This window comes from Lissotriton vulgaris, chromosome 6 (genome assembly GCF_964263255.1).
Source record: "Lissotriton vulgaris chromosome 6, aLisVul1.2, whole genome shotgun sequence".
Classification (NCBI taxonomy): domain Eukaryota; kingdom Metazoa; phylum Chordata; class Amphibia; order Caudata; family Salamandridae; genus Lissotriton; species Lissotriton vulgaris.
Window position 1 is genome coordinate 1,681,111,605 of NC_141694.1, and position 10,387 is coordinate 1,681,121,991.

Below are 10,387 nucleotides of genomic sequence, written 5' to 3' on the forward strand. Positions count from 1 at the left end.
ACATCCATGTGGGCTCTACTCTTGCATCTCAGCGAACAGGACTGTCAACTCACTACTCATACCCCACTGTCATGTAAATATTCCCGCACAAATCACATGTACACTGTCAAAATAAAATACCTGATGCACCAGATTTTGTGCTGTATTGTTTTTAGTGCAATATTTCCAATGTAGATAATGTCCATGATGTGTCCAAATGATGTACAGTATGTAGTGCAGGATTCGTCTGTAGAACCTAGGGAGACACAGCAGAACAACAGTCACTGGTCTCATTGTGCCATCACATGCAGAACACTACACAAAACATACACAAGACACTACAGGCTTACTAGACAATGGGCTGCAGGTGTGAACAAATACGTCCAGCATACGTTCACATATGGAACGTCAATGTCACTTTTACCACACACAGGTGACTGAACGTGTGCCTGTCTGTTACATCCGCGCATAGCCCTTCACAACAGAAACCACACCACACTATATACACGTTGTACCTCGTCACCCACCTTCAAGTGAAGTAGCGTTCGATGAGCTGCTGGCGCAGGTCTACTCCTTCATCCTCTCCACTGTCCTCATCACTAGACTCAGGTCCTTGAGCAGGTGGTGGCCTTGGTTCCTCACCATCGTCCAGGAGCAGGGGGATCCCCTTGTGGATGGCCAGGTTGTGCAGCATACAGCATGCCAAAACTATCTTGCACACCTTCCAAGGTGAGTATGCCAGTGCACCTCCTGTCCTGTCAAGGCAGCGGAATCTGAAAAGTATGTTCGATTAGCCGTCGGGTCCTGCCATGGGCGTCATTGTAGCGGATGTCAGCCGGGTTCTGGGATTCCTGAGGGGGCTCAACAGCCATGGCCTACTGGGATATGCTGAGTCACCTGTGAATGACAAACACCCATTGCAATGTTGCACAGCCAGAGTTCAAGTTCAAGTTCAGGAATTTGTATAGCGCACTACTCACCCAGAGGGTCTCAAGGCACTTGGTTGGGGGGGGGTGCATTATTTATCGAATAGCCATGTTTTTAGTTCCTTCCTGAAGGAAATGTGGTTCTGTGTAAGGCGGAGGTGAGAGGGGAGAGAATTCCAGGTCTTGGCCGCCAAGTAGGAGAAGGATCTTCCTCCCATGGTGGATCTGTGGATGCGCGGGACTGCGGTGAGGGCTTGATTGGAGGATCTTAGTTGGCGGGTGGGTGTGTAGAAGGACAGACGTGTGTTGAGGCATTCGGGTCCTAGTTTGTAGAGGGCCTTGTGTGCGTGGGTGAGGAGACTGAACGTTATTCTCTTGTTGACGGGAAGCCAGTGGAGGTCTTTCAGGTGACCGGTAATGTGATCTTGGCGAGGGATGTCCAATATGAGTCTGGCTGATGCGTTTTGGATGCGTTGGAGTTTTTTCTGTAATTTGGCTGTGATTCCGGCGTAGAGGGTGTTTCCATAGTCTAGTTGGCTAGTGACCAGTGCGTGGGTGACAGTCTTTCTTGTTTCGGAGGGGATCCAACGGAAGTTTTTTTTGAGCATACGAAGTACGTTGAAGCAAGAGGATGAGACGCCGTTGACTTGTCTGGCCATCGAGAGGGAGGAGTCTAGGATGAAGCCTAGGTTATGTGCGTGGTCTGTGGGTATGGGTGCTGTGCCCAGGGCCGGTGGCCACCATGAGTTGTCCCAGGCAGAGGGGGATGATCCTAGGATGAGGACTTCCGTTTTGTCTGAGTTTAGTTTTAGGCGGCTGTTTTTCATCCATTCGGCTACTTCTTTCATGCCTTCGTGAAGATTGGTTTTGGCGGTGTTAGGGTCTTTGGTGAGGGAAAGGATCAGCTGGGTGTCGTCAGCGTAAGAGATGATGTTAAGGTTGTGTTGTCGCGCGATGGGTGCGAGTGGACTCATGTAAACGTTGAAGAGGGTGGGACTGAGTGATGATCCTTGTGGTACTCCGCAGATGACTTCGGTGGCCTCTGATATGAATGATGGGACTCGGACTCTCTGGGTTCTCCCGGCGAGGAACGAGATGATCCAGTCCAAGGCTTTTCCTTGTAAGCCGATGTTGCTGAGGCGTTGTATGAGGGTGCTATGACAGACTGTGTCGAAGGCGGCGGAGAGGTCGAGTAGGATGAGGGCAACTGTTTCTCCGTTGTCCAGTAGTATTCGGATGTCGTCTGTCGCTACAATGAGTGCGGTTTCGGTGCTGTGTTTGGCTCGAAAGCCGGACTGTGAGGTGTCGAGGGAGTTGTTGGATTCGAGGAAGGCGGCGAGCTGGTTATTGACGGCTTTCTCAATGACTTTGGCAGGGAATGGGAGGAGGGAGATGGGGCGGTAGTTCTTAAGTTCAGAGGGGTCTGCTGTGGGTTTCTTCAGGAGGGCGCTGAGTTCGTCGTGTTTCCAGCTTTCTGGGAAGGTAGCGGAGTTGAAGGAGCAGTTGATGACATCACGGAGATGGGGTGCGATGATGGAGTCTGCTTTGTTGAAGATGTGGTGGGGACAGGGGTCGGTTGGCGAGCCTGAATGGATGGAGTTCATTAGGCGGATGGTGTCTTCAGTGGTGATTGGGTTCCAGGCGCTAAGGTTGTTAGAGGGCGGTTTAGGTTCGGAGGTGGGTGGAGCGGATTGTTCTTTGGAAATGTTCTCAAAGCTGTTATGTATGTCGGCAATTTTGTTGTAGAAGAAGGAGGATAACGAATCGCAGAGGTCTTGGGAGGGAGTAATGTCGTTTGAGGCTGCGGTGGGGTTGGTGAATTCTTTGACGATGTTGAATAGTTCCTTGCTGTTATGGGCGTTGTTGTTGAGTCGATTCTTGAATGCTGATTTCTTGGAGGATCGGATCAATTGGTGGTGTTTGCGGGTGGCTGTCTTGAAGGTGGTCAGGTTGTCAGTGGTTGGGTTTTTCTCCAGGTTTTCTCGAGAGTACGGCATAGTTTCTTGGATTTCTTAAGGTCATCGTTGAACCAGGGGGCCTTTTTGCTACCCTGTTTGGCTTGGTGGTTTTTCAGGGGTGCTAATTCTTCAGCGCTGTGAGTGATCCATTGTTTTAGTTTGGTGGCAGCTTGGTTTGGGTCCGATGATAGGGCGGGAGGGTTTTGGTTGAGCGATGTGAGGAGTTGGTCGGTGGTGATTTTGTTCCAGTTTCTTCGTGAAATAGGTTGTGGGTCGAGGTGGTTTTGTAGCTGAAGTGAACACAACTATGGTCCGTCCAGTGGAGAGCTGTGGTGCGATCGAAGGAGATGTGTTTGCTGGAGGTGAAGATTGGGTCGAGCGTATGTCCGGCTACATGGGTGGGGGTGTCAACAAGTTGTTTGAGTCCGAGATTGGCCAGGCTGTCCAGAAGGGTGGTGGTGTTGCTGTCATTTTTCTTTTCCAGGTGGAATTTGAGGTCTCCCAGTAGAATGTAGTTCTCGGAGGCGAGGGCATGTGGGCTGATGAAGTCAGTGATGTCTTTGCTGAATTGTTTACGGGTTCCTGGTGGTCTGTAAATGAGGGTGCCTCTAAGTGTGGTCCTGGGGTCGGTGTGGATCTGGAAGTGGAGGTGTTCTGCGGTTGCAAGGTTGTCGTCGAAGCTGGTCGAGATTCTGATGGTGTGCTTATGGACGATGGCGATGCCTCCTCCTGTTTGGTTGGTGAGGTCTTTTCGGATGATCTTGTAAGCGTCTGGGATGGCTATGGCGATGTCGGGCGCTGATGAGGCGTTCATCCAGGTTTCTGTAAGGAATGCGACGTCCGGCAATGTGGTGTCGAGTAGGTCCCAGAGTTCAGTGGAGTGTCTATGGACCGATCGGGTGTTCAGCAAGATGCACTTCAGGTGGTTAGAGTGAGAGTTGTGTTTGGGGTTCGTGGGTTTGGTTTGGTTCCTGCCGCAGGCGAATTTGCAGGAGTGGCAGGCGAAGGGTCCATGGGTGTGTCCTGGGGTAGACGTGCAGCATTGTGGTTTGCGGCTGGGGTTAAGGGCAAGGAGGGCAGCAGCATCGTACGTAGTGCGGGTGGAGTGGGTTTTGCGAGAACCAGGGGGTCTGGCGCTGGGCGCGGTCCAGGCGCGGACGGGCATAGACGGGCTTACCTTTGGCGCACCTTCGGCGCGCATGGGGCGCGTCCGCTGCGCGTGAACGCTGCGCACAAAAGTGTCTGTCATAAGTGGAATGTGGAGAGGGGAGGGGCGAGGGAGGATCAGCTGGGAGGCGGGGAGTGGGGCGGAGAACCAGGCTGGGGGTCACAACAACAACAACTAAATGGCTGCAAGCCAAAAGGCGACCGGGACGAGCTTGGGGCACAGGTCAAGGAATGGCGGTCAAAACACCAGTGAGATCGGCGCAAACAAGCACGATTTTGCAAGCAGGCACAGGCAGCAGTGTGAAAATTATTAATTAACCAATGAGCAGTCTAGCGGCACAGCGGGGCAAATAAATCGAATGCAGAGGCAGCAATGTTCAATTGATCAACAAGCAATGCGCAGTCTCCAATTAGGCGGTGGCAGAGCAGCTTATCTTAAAGCGAGTGCAGTAGAGTCAGTGCACACAGCACGCCATATCAGTAGGCATACTCACCCACAATCCAAGCACGCTCGGGATGCAGATTCTCCATCATCCGTGGCACCATGCTGTTCCTCATGATGTACGAATCATGCGCCGAGCCAGGATACTTCGCACACACATGAGAAATGGTCATGTCCGCAAGGCACACCACCTGCACATTAATGGAATGATAATGTTTGCGGTTCCTATATATGTGCTCCGTCGCCTGTGGTGCCACCAGACCTACATGGGTGCAATCGATGGCACCAACAACATGTATGATGCGCCCAAGGGGATAGAAGTCACCCTTCACAGCAGCCAATTCTCCTCCCCTAGGGAAATGGATGTAGCGATTCCGATACAGCATCATGGCAGCAAGAACATCCCTCAGCACCATGCTGAACATGAGCTGTGACATCCCTCCAGCGCTAGCCACGGTCTCCTGGAAGGAACCTGTCCCAAAAAAGTGGAGTGCTGCCATACCCTTGTATGTGGGTGTCAATGCATCATCTTAACTCTGCACACATCCATCAACACAATGATCACAGTATCAGGAAAACGTTCACTTGTGTGCATGAACTTTTGTGAATGCACCAGTCTGATACGATACAATGCAGTGACACAAGCCTTGTCAAGGTCATCACTGACCCACAACAAATGGATGTGTACCACTTCATGAACACCACCTCAAGAGTGTGAAGCATCATCAGCCATGACATGCATTAGTAACATGGCGGGGACCACAGACCAAAGTGTGTCACACTGAACGTGCGTCCACCTGTGGGTGACATGGAAGTATGGCATTGTGTGTACAATGATGTGCCCTTCACCATGTTGCTGATGTGTACTGATACAGTGTTCAGGATTGACATAGCCGTTCATGGTCATGAAAATCGCGGTACCTACCGCCCGTCCCCGGCGGAGTGACACCAGCACCACCCCCTTCACAAGCGCGGAAGCCATTGGCATATGGACATGTGTACATGGCGGTGGGCATGCTCCGCTGCATGAATCGCGGTACCTACCGCTTGTCCCCGGCGGAGTGACACCAGCACCACCCCCTTCACAAGTGCGGAAGCCATTGGCATATGGACATGTGTACATTTATTTATTTAGGAAGTTTTCTATAGCGCTGTCAAGACCCGGAGGTAGCAGAGCGCTTTACAGTAATAAAATGACAAAAATCTGTATAAACATATGCATAACATAAACATAAACATGAACATCACATATGTAAGGTATAAGCATTCAAAGAGTGACATTGTAAGCGGAACATGGGTGAGTTGCCGAGCTTCTTTGGTTATGGGATTCACTGTAGTCACATAGTTCAGGGGTTGCTTGCTGACCCCGGTTATCCGCAGCCAAGGGAGCGGATCAGGAACAAGGATTTGAGTTGCCTTTTGAATTCCACAAAAGAAGAAATAGTTCTGATGTGCGGGGGGATGGAGTTCCAGATTTTGGGGGCGTTTCCAGTGAAGGAGCAGTCCGCTGTTCTTTTCTTTCTGATTTTGGGTAGGATGAGCAGGAAGGAGTTAGAGCTTCTCAGATTCCTGGCTTGGCCTGCTTTTTTGAGTTTATTTGCCAGGTATTCAGGTTTGCCGGTATGGAGGGCTTTGTGTGTTAGGCAGGCCGTTCTGAAGTTACTACGCATTTCTACTGGGAGCCATTTGAGTTCCTTGAGTGCTGGGGAGATGTGATCCGATTTTTTGATGCCGGTAATCATTCTAGCTGCAGCATGTAGTGTTGTTTTGATCGGTGCCAAGTTCGATTTCGGGATGCCTGTTAGGATTGCGTTCCCATCGTCTAGCCTTGACAGTACCAGAGATTGAGTGGCCAGTTTGAGATCCTTGTTAGGAATGTAGGGTTTGATCTTGTTCAACAGTCTGAGGTTAAAGAAAGCACCTTTGGCTACATTCTTGATGTGTTTTACCATGTTTAGTTTGGGGTCTATGATGATGCCAAGAGATTTAACAGAGTCGGCTAGAGTAAGATTTCCTTTAAGCGCATCGATAGCTTTCAGCCATTCGGTGATTTGCGGGTTGTCTTCCTTGTTCGAGATGAGGAGTGTGTCAGTTTTGTCTGGATTCAGTTTCAAGTGATTGTTTGTCAGCCATTGTTGAACATCTTTCAGGACAGCATTTAGTCTATGTATGTCAGTGAGAGAGGAAGTTTCCAGATATATTTGTGTATCGTCCGCGTAGAGGTGAAAGCGGATGTTGGCTTTTCTGAGTAGCTTGGAGGTGGGCATGCTCCGCCGCATGAATCGCTGTACCTACCGCCTGTCCCCGGTGGAGTGACACCACCACCACCCCCTTCACAAGTGCGGAAGCCATTGGCATATGGACATGTGTACATGGCGGTGGGCATGCTCGGCCGCATGAATCGCGGTACCTACCGCCTGTCCCCGGCGGAGTGACACCAGCCCCACCCCCTTCACAAGTGCGGAAGCCATTGGCATATGGACATGTGTACATAGCAGTGGGCATGCTCCACCAGCGCGTAGGCGGTCATTGGATGATTTTGAATGATGCACCATCGTGGTAGCGCACCCCGGGCACCCACGGTGCATCACTGCCATGGAGCATTGCCCTCAGCCAATGGGAGCGATGATCGCGGTGGCATGATGCACATTTGAAAAACGTGCAAGGTGTGCTCCGTCAGCGCGTAGGCGGTCATTGGATGATTTTGAATGATGCACCATCGCGGTAGCGCACCCCGGGCACCCACGGTGCATCACCGCCATGGAGCATTGCCCACAGCCAATGGGAGCGATGATCGCGGTGGCATGATGCACATTTGAAAAACGCGGAAGGTGTGCTCCGCCTACAGACGACCCCATGGGGCTATAAGTTTGTGGGACTGAGCCTCACATTTCCACTGCTCACAGAGCCTGCTGCCTGGGACCCTCTCCTGCTGCTGCCTCTTGAGCCTGCTGCCAGGGACCCTCTCCTGCTGCTGCCTCCTGAGCCTGCTGCCTGGGACCCTCTCCTGCTGCTGCCTCCTGAGCCTGCTGCCTGGGACCCCTCACCACTCACTTCATCCACAGGTGTTCCATGTCCACAGGGATGGCAAGGACAGAGAAGATCTGTGCCAGTCCATTCACCAGCGAGGAGCTAGAGGTCCTTGTAGACGAGGTGCTGGCACAGTACCCAAGGCTGTTTGGTGGTCCCAATGTCGTGGTAAGTCACCATGAAGGTAGCTGTCGGGCAGGGGGGATGTCAGACGTGTAGTTGTGCTGCTGCAGTATATGCCTGAGGGTGTGGGGTTGTGTCAACCACTGACAGACAAGCTGTCTCCAGGGTGAGGGAGTGTGTGTGTCACAATATCACTCTTTGCCATGCCTGCTCCTGTATGTGTGAGTGGGGAGTGTTACATTGTCAGCTATACAGAGCCACAGAATGTTTGCCATGTAGGTTCCAGGACAGTAATTTCTTATGTGAGTATTTCTGTGTGCCCCTGTTGTCTGACTCAGTGTGACCCAGAGAGTCGGACCAGTGGCTGCCCACACATTAGAAAAACACCACCAGACTTACATGATTCTTGCACCAGTTCCTTCCCACTGAATATTACATATGCCACATCTGTGCCCTCTGTAATTGCAGACTTACACACTTCTGTCGATGCATATCATGTCAATGCATCTTGCATTTGTAAGATTATCCTGGACCCTCTACGCCCCAATGTGTGCATGCACTCACATCTGTGTGGGCCATGCTAAGTGCCCTTGGGAGGGGTCCCCCAGTTTGGGAGGGAGCGAGGTTACAATAGGTCCTGAGTCTGGGTCTTGGTACTGTGTTGATTGATGTTGGTACCTGACATTGTGGAACTGGTGATTGACACTTCTTTTCTCTCATACATGCAGCTCAAGGTAAACGAGCGTAAGGCCGTGTGGAGGGCCATTGCGGCAAAGGTGCGAGCCCTGGGGGTATCCAACCGCCGACGCACCCACGGCCATAAGAGGTGGGACGACATCAGTCGTCTTGCAAAAACCGTGGCTGAGATGACATTGGGGATGCTACCACGCACAGAGCGTTTGGCACGGCGCAGCATGACTCCAGTGATGGCACGCATCCTGGCAGTGACTCATCCAGACCTGGATGCACGTCTGAAGGAGCATGGCAAGCAAGGCAGGGCTGGTGAGTATCTGGGGAGCGTGGCTTAGGCTTGGAGTGGATGCATGTGTACAGGGCCTGTGGCAGCGTTGAGCCATGCGATGTGCGTGTGTTGCTGTGCTGTGCTGTGTCATGTGAGTGGCTGCTGTGATGTGTGCTTGTATCAGGTACTGTGCCACCCTGGCCTTACTGAGCAGATCCTCACTGCTGTACTTTCTCATTGCTAGATGTGTTGGGATCCACATGGTCATTCAGCGTTGGGATGGTGTGGTGATCTGTTATGGGGTGACCAGCAGTGTCCACTTGCAGAGTGTGAATGTGTGTATGTCGACTTTCCCTGCACCATGACCGTTGGTATCCCAACATCTGCAAATCATGTGCCCCAGATTACCACATGGTGCTTGCTAAGGCCTATGTGGCATTGTGGACTGTGATGTCCTAATAGGTGTGTGTGTTGTCCCCTCCTGTTCCCTGAAGGTCTGTTAGTGGTAACAAGTGTTGTACCCTCATCATGTCCCAAGGTGTGGGCAGGCCAAGTTGTGTGTGTGGTACACTTCATCTACGGGCAGGGTGCAGTGCTGTGTGGCATCAACATGGCTCACTCATGGCAGATATTCAGTGTTGCAGGCACTGTTGTGGTCTATGTTGTGTGTTGCTGCACAGTGATTGCAGGGGGGTGGTTAACATGTAGATTTGGGCCTCTACTGAAGTGCATTGTCTTGAATTTGTGTGACCAGATGATGACACTTACACAACCCTGTATCTCTCTCTCATGCAAAGTCGCAAGAGACCACGGGGGAACATGAGCCCGAACCCAGTGGTGCCGAGAGTAGCACTACAGCTGCAGTGGAGGCCAGTGACACAGAGCCCACCAGTACATCTGAGGGAGACAGAAGTATGCAGGAGGAATCTGTGGCTGAGACACAGAGTAGCACTTCATCAGATGTCAGCGGGGATGCATCCATGCTGGCAGGCACAGGGGATGGGGAGTCTGCATCATCATCTACCACCCAGTGGCCAGTGCCCAGCCTCCCATCCACTTCTTCTGGTGCTGCCCGTATCTGTGTCACTAAGAGGGGACGGGTCACATTCACACCTGGCACCGCTGCCCCTGCACCTGTCCCCCCTGCTGCCCTCACTGCAGAGTGTGTAGAGCTCCTGCGCCAGCTTTGTGTGGGCCAGACCGCCCTACTCAATGCCTTCAGTGACCATGACAAGAAATTAGGCCAGGTGGTTGCATACATGGATGGCTTACACTCTGACGTGGGTGGGCTACACCGTACAGTCCAGGCGTGATGTCAGCCCTTCAACAGGCACATGCACCCATTGCAGCTCTGATGCCTTTGTCCACCCCCCAGTCAGTGACCACATCAGGTGACAGTGACCACGGTTCGCCTGCGTCACCAAAAAGATACAGCACAAGGAGCACACAACAGACACAACCCACGCACTCCCGCCCACAGACACCATCCCCACTGAAGAGCAGGGCCACCCCACAATGCACAGACAAGAGCCAGTCAGGGAAGATCAAGGCCAGGCGATCAATGAGGCAGGCATCAGGCTCACATGCCGCAGAGGCATCACTGAAACTTCACACAGACCTACACATGCAGTGTCTGTGTCTATTGAGAAGGTGTTGCATATCAGGGGTACACCTAGGAAGAGCACAGGGACACATCCACCCACCACATCTACCCCAATTCCGAGCCCATTGAAGCAGGTGGAGGAGGGCACTGTAGACACCACCCCTGGCAAAAAGGCTAAGCAGGCCACTGTTGACACCA